Source organism: Acinonyx jubatus, chromosome B1, assembly GCF_027475565.1.
Source record: "Acinonyx jubatus isolate Ajub_Pintada_27869175 chromosome B1, VMU_Ajub_asm_v1.0, whole genome shotgun sequence".
NCBI classification, from domain to species: domain Eukaryota; kingdom Metazoa; phylum Chordata; class Mammalia; order Carnivora; family Felidae; genus Acinonyx; species Acinonyx jubatus.
Window position 1 is genome coordinate 17,023,141 of NC_069382.1, and position 13,124 is coordinate 17,036,264.

Sequence of the window (13,124 nt, forward strand, 5' to 3'; positions counted from 1 at the left end):
TTGGACACTTAACCGACTGAGCCACCTAGGCACCCTGAACATTATTTTTCAAATGAACATCAAACAAATAATAAATAAGCAACCAAACATAACCTTTTTTTTACTTTCAGAGGGCAATGTAAGGGATTTGTTCATCTATTTACTCATTAAATATTGATTAATTGTGTGTTTGTTATTTAAATATTTACATCAGGAAATGGGTAAGATTCTACTGAAAAGAATGAAATCACATATTTAGATTTTTGTGTATTTTTTTCCTCTACCACAACTTAATCCTCTTTTTCCCCCTCAAACCCTTACTATAAAATGCAGAGTATTTTAAATTATTCTTTTAAGCTTTTGAAAAAAAGACTCCACTCTCTTTTCTTCATTCTATGACATAATATTTTTGTTTGACCACTGAGAATGGGTGGTGACTGGCATTTTTAAAAGAGCTTATGGTCTTATCTAAGCCGAGTATATCCTGGGGTGAGCGGTTATAATTTATATGTCCAAAGAGAAGTGACTCATATTTACATGGGTGGTAACTGGGGCTAAGAAATGTGGGAGGTAGGCAGAAAGGAAAACAATGCTGTAGGTACTTTCTTCTTAATGTGTGAGTATGAAAGCTTTTACTGCCAAGATCCTGATGATTAGTGAGTTTAAAGGGAAATGTACAAAGTTGTAAAAACACTGTGCTAAAAAAAAGTCAGCGGTTTTTCTTTACTGTCTTTACTCAGCCTCATGACAGCCGAACTACTGTAGCTGGTAAAGTATAGCATTTTCATATTAGTGAGAGGTTTGCAGACAATAAATACGTTCAATAGAAGAAGGAAAATGTTAAAGACTTTCCTCTTTAGTTGGTAAATAAAGCCAGCAGTATGACCTGGGTGCTCTGTTTTACCACTCAGATTTCTGCACAGTTTATAGCATAGTTAGCGTGACTAAAAGCAATTTACAAGCAGTTTTCTATACAGTGCTCAAGCCGGAGAAAGGTGCGTGAGACGCTTCGAAATGAATTATTCAGTGCTTGTGTCTCAAATGGTGGATGACTTCAGGAACAGATACCTGAGGGAGAGTTAGAAATAGCAGTACCACGAAATGTCTGCAGAGCCCTCATCTATGAGATTAAGGCAGTCGAGGACAAGGTGTAAATTCCTCTCGAGAAATGATTTCGTGCACTACACTGCTTAGAGTACTATGCTTTTATCAGCTAGATTGGACCAAACAAAATCTCGAAATCAAAATATCACCACATCACTCACCTGATGTTTTCTTCCAAATTTAATACAAAGAAACGATAAAATAGTTTGTTTTTTTATCTATGGAAGAAGGATGGGAACACTGAAGTAATCATCTGCAATTCAGACCTCAAAACTCCTTTATACCAGAAATACTCATATGCTAAAGCGTTTTCTTTAAGGAATATCCTGGGAACTTCCATTGGTGATCAAGTTCATGTGCTCTGTGTAAGACCTTACACAAACAGCACCACGTGGAAGGAGACAGATTGGGAGCTTCATGTGAGACGAAATATATGTTATAGCCACAGACAACCATCACATGTCACACTGCCCACTCTCCATTGTCTTCATCTTGTCTACTGCCTTCCTCGGGTCATGTTCTTCAGTCAATGCTCTGCTGTACTGACATGTGCTTCCGGAGAAGTCCATTTTCATCTTTTGTAAAAGTTCTGATGAATTATTCCCTTAAAAGTTTTGTTGTTGTTATCTTTTGTCTAATACATACCCTAACTAGGTTTGCCTGTGTTTTCAGAAAGTGGAGATACTGGAGTGCTTTTTCTCTCTCCTGGTAGTGGAGGAAAACATGTGGGCAGAGAAAAATAGGACACAAGGGGCAAGCGGAGGACAGGGAGTACGTCATATGTCATATATCAAATACTGTGAAGTGGGGCAGGGGTTGGCCAAAAGGGTTTGAATTTAATCGGCACAAGATGGAAGTTATGGCTATAAATGAAGATGCCTGTTCTGAAATGGATAATGTAGCAAGTAATTTAGCATCCACTAGTATCTAAGAGTGGAAACTGACAGGTTGACTGAATCTTTCTATTCTGCAAATTGAGAAAAATGACAGTGACCTAAGAGCATCACTGTGAGAAATCAATGAGCTATCAGACATAAACATCTATTAAAGCAGGTGATAGTTTATACTTTCTAGATGACAGTTATTACAAAAAGAAATATTTCTATCAAGTTCTCTAAATTAACTAACGTGGCTTTTCAGACCCATTTCCTTGACATCGAAGGGATGTTGGAAAGTGGTTCAAAAGTCAGATGCTCAATTTTGGGAGATTTAGAGGGTAATATTTCGCAGCCAGGTCTATTCACTATTGGTCTATTAGTCTGAGGCAGATGTGAAGTCCTCTTGGTAGGTGGGACGGACGTGTTACCAGGATTTTCTTCTGCACATGCTGGGCCTGCCTGCCATAGAGTATCCCCTTGCTGCCTTTAGTTCTGCTGGTAGAAACTGGTGTTTCCTCTAATTTCTAATTTGTTGCCATGTTGATCACTAAAAGAATCTTTGCTCTGGACCTTACCGGACAGGAATGACTCAGTGTGTTTCTCCTTTGTGCTTACATTCCTGGCCATCATCAGGCCCCTTGAACTTCATGGTTATATGACATGTCGTTGCAGGTAACTCTGATCTGTCTTGTGCACTGCATTACTCAGGAAAATCTGGCATTTTTATTTTCATGTGCTATGGCAGTGACCTTGTTGCAAACATCTGCCTATTGATTTGAAGAGTCTAGGAACTTGATTTAAGTAGGTCTCTAGGAACTGAAGAAAGTGTCCAATCCTCTAACTCAGTGGTCTCAAAATGGGATTTCTGGATCTTGCTCAGATGTGTTCTTTAGGATCTGTGAGCTCTCCTTGAATATTTTTAAGCAGTGCTTGTTCATTTGTTTTGTTTTGTTTTGTTTCGATGATAGGCTAAGAAATTAATCAGCTGAAGCATGTTCTGCATTATCTTGATGGCCTCTTTATAATTAAATCCCGTTTCCAAGCCTGCTCCTAGCTTTGTTTACTGGCTTGCTAGAGCTGTGATAACAAAGTACCATAGCCTGGGGGCTTAAACAACAGAAGTTGATCCTCTCACAGTTCTGGGGGCTAGAGGTCCAGAATCAAGGTGTTGGCAGGACTGGTTCTTTCTGAACCAGGGAAGGGTGGTTACACCAATGAAAGCCTAATAAATATTACAGCATGTGAAGTTTTCCAATTGAAGAGAAAAGTGTAAGCAATGGTAAAGAAAACCTGATTCATGCTCAATTGATATGAATGAATGATACCTCACATTTATTCATTTCCATCAGTGGTTTGGCAGTAAAGTTTATGCTGAACTAGAAATTCTTTTCAGGGGTGCCTAGTCAGTTAAGCATCCAAATTTGGCTCAGGTCATGATCTCACGGCTGGTGAGTTCGGTTGGTGAGTTCGAGCCCTGTGCTGACAGCACAGAGCCCACTTTGGATCCTCTGTCTCCTCTCTGCTCCGCCCCCCTCCCGCCCCCTCATTCTCATTCTCTCTCTCTCTCTCTCTCTCTCTCTCTCTCTCACACACACACACACCCCAAAAAAACATTTAAAAAGTTTTTAAAAGTTAAAAAAACAATTTTTAATGTTTATTTTTGAGAGAGAGAGAGAGAGAGAGAGCAAACGAGAGAGAACTCAAGTCAGGGAGGGGCATAGAGAGAGGTGGACACAGAATCTGAAACAGGCTTCAGGCTCTGAGCTGTCAGCAAAGAGCCCTAAGTGGGTCTCAAACTCAGGAACTCAAACTCAGGTAAGATCATGAACCTGAGGTGAAGTAGGATGCTTAACTGACAGAGCCACCTAGACACCCCTGAAATTTTTTTTAAAAAGAAATTCTTCTGTCTGCAAGCACTGAAAACTAATTTCAGATATTATTTTCTTGATTGATTCCAACAATAACTGGATTGGGTTCACATTTCATGCTCATTTTAATAATTTCACCATGTTTTTCTTTTTAAAAAAGAAAGTTTAAATTAATCTGGTGGAGAACTTTTTTTTTCTTTAGAAGTCTGTACCACACAGTTTAAATTTGTGAACCACTGCTTGATAGGAATAAGCCAGCCATTTGAGGGGACCCTCCTCTCTCTTACCTAATTTTGTAGTCCTAAAATAGCCAGACCTTTGAAAAGCTCTCCTCTAGATGTCGTATCTTTATTGCACTGAATCATTTCTGTGATATAAATTTACTTTCTTAAAGACTTCCACAAGGGGGAAGGAAAGAGAGGATCGCTCCTATGCTTTAGAGGAGGGATTTAGAGGATTAAACTCAGACATCTGGGGATAAATCAGATATCAGACCTCAGACTGAGACTTATTTCCTAAAAACGTGGTGACCTAGGAAGAAGCCCATCAGAGATCTTCTCACCTCCTGAAATAGCCAATGATCAGAGACACCACCTGTGGCTTGATGTCATAATATAATAACCTGCTGAGAGCAAAGCTTGAATTAGGCCTGTCTGCAATTTAGTCACAACTATCAGATTTTCTCCCAATGTTGTTAATTTCATTGTTATTTTGTGTTGTCATTTACTCCAGAAGTAATTTATGTGTAATGGCATAATTTTATTTATTTTTATTTATTTGTGTATAGCATATTTTATTTATTTTTTTTAATGTTTACTTATTTACTTTGAGAGAGAGAGAGAGAGAGTGAGCAAGCAAGGTGGAGGGAGAGAGTCTGAAGCAGGCTTCATGTTCAGCTCAGCACGGGAGCCTGATGAAGGGCTCAGTTTCACAAAAGTAAAATCATGACCTGAGCCCAAATCAAGAGTCAGACGGTTAACCAACTAAGTCACCCAGGCTCCCCATGTAATAGCATAATTTTAATGTAATTAATTGCATGGGAATTCTTAAACTCATAGCAAAGCAACTTACAGTAGTTTTAACAACCTATGACAATGTTCATACCTTTATATATGTATATATATATTACAGTAAGTCAAGTATTATACACACATCTATGAGCATATACATATGTTTATGAGAAAAATGATCTTTTTCTTTGTGTCATGATAGAATTCTTAAAAGCTTTGTTTATACAAAAAATTCAGAACTGTATTGTAGTAGCTATCCATGATTTGGTTGGATCATAGTTCTGTAAATTTTAATCTTAGAATCTTAATCTTGCTAATGATTAAGATTCTAAGTGGTGGTGCAGACTTGCCCAGGAAGAAGAAAGTAACTTTATGTCATAACAAGTTATGTTTGTTGATAAAGTATGGCAGAGCTCAAAGGAAAGGCTTTTATGGAATTCTGGCTCTAGCACTTTTGGTCAAAATAAATCAACTAACACAGAAAAGTTGAAGGGTCTCCCTGTGTAGTACACTATCCTGAATCATTTCATTTGCTTTTGTATTTTCCCTTCCTCCAACCCCTCTATGGGTGTTGCAGTCCATAAGTGCCATATTTCAGCTACATTTTAGAATAATTAAGCCTTTTTCTATAGAAGTTAGAAGACGTCCATGCATTCAAAATACATTTATTCAGTACTTATTGCATAAAACCTGCATGTTAGAGGCTAGAGATATCAAGTAAAGAATCCATAGTTCATAGTCCCTACCTTCAAGAAACACAGTGTATGGTGAGAAAGGGAACATAAACATAAACTCAGAGCCCCACCTACCTTATTACGGGGGCACCAAGGACACTACTCCTCACTGTGCTTTGGGAAACCAGGCAAAGCTAAACAGTGGATATTGCATTTGACCTACTCTCTGGGATAAATAGGAACTCAGCAAAACAACAAAAGAGGAGAGGGAGTAAAACTCCATTCAGGAAAAGGTGAGAACAAGAGCGAGATCATGGAGTTTTGAAAACCTATGATGTGTCCAAGGACTCAAAATAGCACAGCAGTTATTTTGTCCTTCCTTTGCCATATGAGAAAGAGAGGTGAAACCAAGAAGGAAGATACGAATAAACATGGAGGTATAGAACGCATTTTTAAACAAAAATAATTCAGAGAGAAAAGGAGGAGATTAACAGTTCAAAAATAAGTGAGTAAAATATCTCATTTCAATCAACTGTAAGTTTTAGCCTGTATTGACACACAGAAGTAGTTAAAAAAAAGAATCACATTTAGGGAGGTAATATAAATAGAAAGAGGCAAAGTGAAAAAGGTGACTGATGTTGGGTACGGCAGAAACAAATAAACCAAAGTCTTTTATTATTGCATGGTAATAATTACTAGCATTTATTGAACACTTACCATATAACAAACACTGGGTAAGCACTTTATTATCTTATTGACTTCTCAGTGTCTCTTAATAAGTACCACTCAGTTAATAGGGATTGTTATTATAGCCACTTTATAGAAAGAAAACTGAGGATTAAGGAGATTAAATAACTCGCCCAAGTTTATATATTGATGAACAGCTAGATGCAGGCTATGAGCCAGTCTCTCACTCCAGAGTCCTGAGGGCTTAACCACAACATATACTGCTCCCTCACGTGTTGAACTAAAATAACCCCACTAAGTGGTAGACTCGAAGTTTCTGTGGCCATGTGGATGCTACAGGGAGGCAAATCTTGACATACAGAACAAATGCAAAATAAAACAGGACACAATAACAAAAGTAAACCTTTCATAGCACAATTTGGACATGTTGGTTCAAATGAGAGCTGGTTGGAGTAGTCATAAAGTGGTATGATGAGGGCAAAATACAACAAGTTGTTCTATGCTTGAGATTTTGGTCAGAGAGGGATAAAAGCATCCAAGCTTCATAGTGATATATGCTCAATGGAAAATGGTCCTGGGGGGGGGTGATGTCAATAATGACCTGTGGTAAGGATCCTTGAAGGGAATAAAAGAAAATGTGTGCACAAGTCCATGCATTGTCCTTTTTTGGACATTGCTAGTTTTTCTCATCTGCTTAGCATACTTTATCCTAAAAAAATGATTATTTCTTTCAACCATGCGTAGATCTCCTTGTTATTCTCTCTCTAGGCCTTCTTTTCTTTTGTATATTTTTCCTGGGTAAGCAGTATATATAAATAAGACCATACTCCTTTAGCCACACATCTGAAGTCTGTAGCTTTATGGAATGCTGTGGGAGCTGTGTGCAGGACAAAAAGAATGTTCCTACTCCTGGATGATGGAAGTGGCCAGGGAAGGGATGTGAGGTGAGTGGTTTGTTCTCTGCTGGAGAGGAGAACAGAGAGGTAGCCAGAACACTGGAAACCGTGGGTGGCTATCTCTCCTTTGTGTTAAGACTTACACTTAGTTTCAAATGTATTTCCTGTATATTTAGACAAAATTTATTGCCTCTCATGTTGGTTGGAAAGCCCAATTATCACTCAAAATACAGGTTTGCTGATACAACTCAACACCTAAAAGACAAATAATCCAATGAAAAGTGGGTAGAAGACATGGACAGACATTTCTCCAAAGAAGACATCCAGATGGCCAGCAGATACATGAAAAGATTCTCATCATCACTTACCATCAGGGAAATCCAAATCAAAACCATAATGAGATATCACCTCACATTGGTCAGAATGGCTAAAATCAACAACACAAGAAACAAGAAGAGTTGGCAAGGATGTGGAGAAAAAGGAACCCTTGTGCATTACTGGCAATGCAAACTGGTGCAGCCACTGTGGAAATTACTGAAGCCCAAGTATGGAAGCAGCCCGAGTGTTCATCGATAGATGAATGGATAAAGAAGATGTGAGATATATATATATATATATATATATATATATATATATATATATATATATATGTATATATATATAATTGAATATTAATATACATAATATTAATAATACTATAATATATAATATATAATAATATTAATATATAATGGAATATTATTCAGCCATGAAAAGAATGAACTTGTTGAGGCACCCAGGTGGCTCAGTTGGTTAAGCATCTGACTCTTGGTTTTGGCTCAGGTCGTGATCTCATGGTTTATGGAATTGAGCCCCAAGTTGGGCTCTGTGCTGACAGCATGGAGACTGCTTGGGATTCTCTCTTGCCCTCTCTCTCTGCCCCTCCCCCACTCTCTCTCTCTTGCAAAATAAATAAATAAACTTCTAAAAAAAGAACTTGCCTTTTGCAACAACATGGATGAAGCTAGAGAGTATAATACTAAGCAAAATAAGTCAATCAGAGAAAGACAAACATCATATGACTTCACTCATACGTGTAATTTAAGAAACAAAACAAACAATGGGAAAAAAAAAGGAGAAAGAGACAAACCAAGGAAGAGACTCTTAAGTATGGAGAACCAACTGATGGTTACCTGAGTGGAGGTAGGATGGGTGAAATAGGCGAAGGAGATTAATAGTACACTTCTCATGATGAGCCCCAGGTGCTGTATGGAAGTGTTTAATCACTATATTGTACACCTGAAACTGACATAACACTCTATGCTAATGATACTGTAATTAAAATGAAAAACTTAATAAAATTCTAAGAAACGAAAGATACAGGTTTGGGGGTGTCACATACCCAGAGGGTCAGAGTGTGAACAAGGCCTTTGTGGGCATGTGCTGTGCAGCTTTCAAGACTCGAGGCCTCCAGAGAGTCAATAAGAGGATATGGCAGTGAGGACTGCTCTGCCTGGTTCCTTCCCATTACTGCATCTGATTCAGACTGCCCTGGGGTGAGGCAGCGGTAGACGCAACATAGAAACTGGTCTTAATAACAAATAAATACTCTCTTTCCCAAAAAAACACCACGTGTAGAAATCAAATGGGGCTTTGGGCATCTGACAGGGATCATGGGGAGGGTGGGGAAGAGGAAGAGAGGGATTAGCAAATACAAAAGAGGAAGTTCAGATCCCATGAAGAATACAGCAAGAGTACAGCCGAGTGATACAGATCACGTGCCATGGTGATCTTAGACATTCATAAAGAACTTCTCAGTTCCAAACAAAAAGTTTAAACAGACAACTTACATGATTTTTACTATTATAAAGCAGAAACACACTAAGGTGTCAAATGTTAAAACCACTATTCATCACAGTTCAATCGAAACAAAGCAGGGAGGGGTGCAGAAATTGCTGAGAGAGAAGTATTAATTAGCATAGGAGCTTAATGATACCTTTCGTTTACTGGTGTTTTAGCAAGAAATCCTCAAAAGTTATTTTTCTCAGAGTTTAAAAACAATACTATATTCCCAAGAGTTCTAACAAATCAAGTTGAAAAATATTCAGAAATGTTTAAAAGTTTCCCAACAACTGTATTCTGTATATACAGTCAAGTCTGATTTTATTAGACTTTGACATTTTGGTTACATAAAGGATTCATCCACACTAAAAATATACTGCAGATAATAGATTTATAACCACATGGTTTCTATTTGTTAGTATTAGTGGACTGAACAAGTGCAGAACAGAAAGAAAATATACTTTTGTGGGGGGGAGAATTCTTTTCACATGGCCTGTCACATTCTGACACCGAAGGTAGTTAATTTCTCCTTCTCAGTTCAGGGAGTTTATTTTCTTAGAATCTATTCTCTGAGTTAGTTTCAGGAACTGGGTTCAATTAAGTGCCATATTGGAAATACCTCAATATATAGCTGTGGCCAAAATAAGGAGAAATTATATCCAGAGAAGAAATTCAAATCTGAGAATTAAAAAAGAAGAACAACAATAAAGTGCTATGTATCACTGAGAAAATGAGGACTCATTATTGTTTAATGATTAAATGAGCTAATGGAGGAAGAGTGTTCAGAGGGCATGCCCGGGCAAAGGGTTTTTCCTTTTATAATTCACACAGAAAGAGCTATCATGAGATTCTCAAAGGCAGCTCTGGTTTCTGGGCTGAAATGTAGTGAATGCTATTATATTGCTCTTTGTAGTGAAATGCAAAATAAAAGGAATATTTTATTGGTCTTTGAAAACAGTTTTCATATGGATGTTCATTGGAAGGTTTCAAAACCTAGAAGATTTCAATGCTTTTCTTTTGAGATGTAATAGAAATCTGATGGTAAAATTAACCCAGATTTGTGTCGATTTACTTCATCCCATCAAGTAGTCATAGGGATTATTTACAATTTGAAATAGAAAATAATAGAAATAGACAAAACAATATATCCATTTTTATTGTTCAGTATGACTTGCCTACATAAAAGCCAATGCATTGAAATATCAATCAATCCAGAAATTGCTTTTTTGTTACATGCTGCTGTGTGGGTCGTCGGGGACTGAAGACTTTCTGAGCAACTAACAGGAAATAAGATCAGGTGTGTTATATAAACCATTGATCTGTCCCTGATGAATTCAAGTGAAATTGCACAATTAAAATCACACAAACTACTTTTAAACCATTGAAAAAAAGCTAATCTGCCTGGGTTTGTTTATTTCAAAGTATCCACCTATGTGCACATGTACACAGATAAAGCAGATTAAATGTCTTACTGCTGCTAGGAACTTGATAAGAACACCATCAAGCTTCCCAAGCCATGGTTTTCCTACATGAGAAGAAATCCTAAAATGTCAAGTGAATATAAATATAAGGATTAATCTTTTTAGAAAGATTCATGCTAAGTTTGTTTTCTTTTGTTTATAAGATCAAGGAAAAAATGGCATGCATCACAAATACTGCCAGCAAGAGACACATTTTGGGGTTAAATGGAATAAATAACTTCATTTGAAAAATAAATAGAACTTCATTGCTTTGTAGATTTTGAATCTTGGATTGTTTTAAATTTTTTATTTAAAAAAATGTTTATTTATTTTGAGAGAGAGAGAGAGAGAGAGCGCACACTCACATGAGTGGGGGAAGGGCAGAGAGGGAGAGGGAGAGAGAGAATCCCAAGCTGGCTCTGCACTGTCAGCATAGAGCCTGACATGACATGGGGCTTGAACTCATGAACTGTGAGATCGTGACCTGAACCAAAACCAAAAGTGGGTTCCTTAACTGACTGAGCCACTGAGGCACCCCTGGACTTTTTTTTTTAATTGGTAAAACCATATATATAATTTGATTCCAAGGTACTGTGTATAGGCTAACAAGACTGACCACTAATATGGAAAGTTTTTCTTGCCAGATTTTCATACACTTGCAAAGAAATTGGTTATTTTCTCTGTTAGTACTTCTAAAAGCAGAAAAGTAGTAGAACATCCTAGGAGTTTCTGATCACTATGAAGTTCTCTCGCATATTTGTTCATGCTTTGGTATCATAATGATTTCAGGTCACATTGTTAGTTTTTATGTTTTTTTAATTTTTTAAAAATATGTATTTGTTTTTGATAGAGAGAACAAGTGTATGTGTGTGTGGGCGGGGGAGGGGCAGAGAGAAAGGGAGACAGAGGATGCTAAGCAGGCTCTGGGCTGATGCAGGGCTCAAACTCATGAACTCATGAGATCATGACCTGAACCTAAGTTGGATGCTTAACCAACTGTGAGCCACCCAGGCACCCCAAGTTTTTATTTTTACAAAATGGTTCTTGGGACAATCCTTTAATTTGAAGATCCTAAATTTTATTCTTACTAATTCAGTTTTGGTTTTTGTTTCCCCTCCCCCCTCCCCCCCCCCCCCCCCCCCAAGGAGTTTAGTTTTCACATACATTTCACAGTTTGGTTTGGACTGGGAGAAATGGCAAGCTCTAATGAAATTTCCAGTTGCATTTGCTCTCTTTCCCCTGGTCACATTTTACACTCTGCACGCAGCCTCAGCAGGCATTACGGGTCTCGGTGGCCCAACTGCCAGTTTCCACAGAGCACATGACAATCAATTCCCTGTACTGAGGACGATGGAACTCGGCCAGAAATCATCCAATCCCCAAGGGGCTTCAAGATGGAATGATGTGACGTCGGCCGGGTCCCAGGGTGTGGTACAAAGCTGCAGCGGAAAGGACAAATCAAGCTGCTCACACTTTCACGTTGATCTTAGTCCTCACTAGTGTTCATCTGATCCCAAGAGCAGAGGGAAAAAACATTCAAACTACCCCATGTCTATTGCAACGTGTTCTAAGAGAAAATTCCCTTCTGATTTCAAATTTTGTCAGACTGTTAAATGTAGGAACATGATTCACCAGAATAAAGCATATAATTCCATTTATAGTCTGAAATCTCAAGTGGGTAATAAAGGAAGTCATATATTTGAAAATTATGTCCCATTGTTTCCTGAGAGTGAGGTGGTAGACTTCAGAATGAAAAATCAGTTTTAAGAATCAATTACTTAATATTTTACCCTGTATTATACTTCTAGACTTGATGGTGCCACATAATAAACTCCAGCAATTCTTTATTTAACTTTGCTTTCCAAGTAAAATCTAAGAAATAATTTCTTTGGAGGCAAGATGTTGGCTTTATGAACATGGAATTTAAAAATTCCCTGTAAAAACATACTATAGGCTGAGCAGTTTTTATATATTTTTATGATTGCTAGCATAAAATATGTAAAGATAATGTGATTATTTTCCATATTAAATACACCAAAGTTTATGTAGAAAGTGCACAAAACATAGTCAACTTATATTCTTATTAAGATTAACCTTTGGGGGCGCCTGGGTGGCTCAGTCGGTTAAGTGTCTGACAGGCTCAGGTCATGATCTCGTGGTTTGTGAGTGCGAGCCCCTCGTCAGGCTCTGTGCTGACAGCTCAGAGCCTGAAGCCTGCTTCGGATTCTGTCTCCCTCTCTCTCTGCCCCTTCCCCATTCTCACTCTGTCTCTGTCTCTCTCTCTCAAAATAAATAAACATTAAGAAAATTTTAAGATTAACCTTTGGCTCCATTAGCACTATAGTTTATATTGGTATGTTACTAAACATGATAAGCATTTTATATTATTGAGTTGGAAGTGTTAAGTTCGTTGAATTTATCAAAGATGATAAAGACAAAGCTGGGACGAAGATGAAAAATGGAAATGAAAATTCAAGCCCTCAATATATGGATGTTTTTGGCAAATTTCTACTTCCTAAATAATTGTTTCCATTATCAGCTTAAAACTGTAAAAAAATTATTTCTGAGAACTCACTGAGGTAAATAAACTTGTTTGCCCTAATCTATGCTTTTTACCCAACTATTCTAATTATATGTAAAAACTTAAGCGTGTCGTCCAAAAACTTGAAATTCTCCATTGTTTCTCATATTATCACTCTCAAAAATGATTACATTTATCAAAGTGTTTATTTGCAGTTTATATTTGT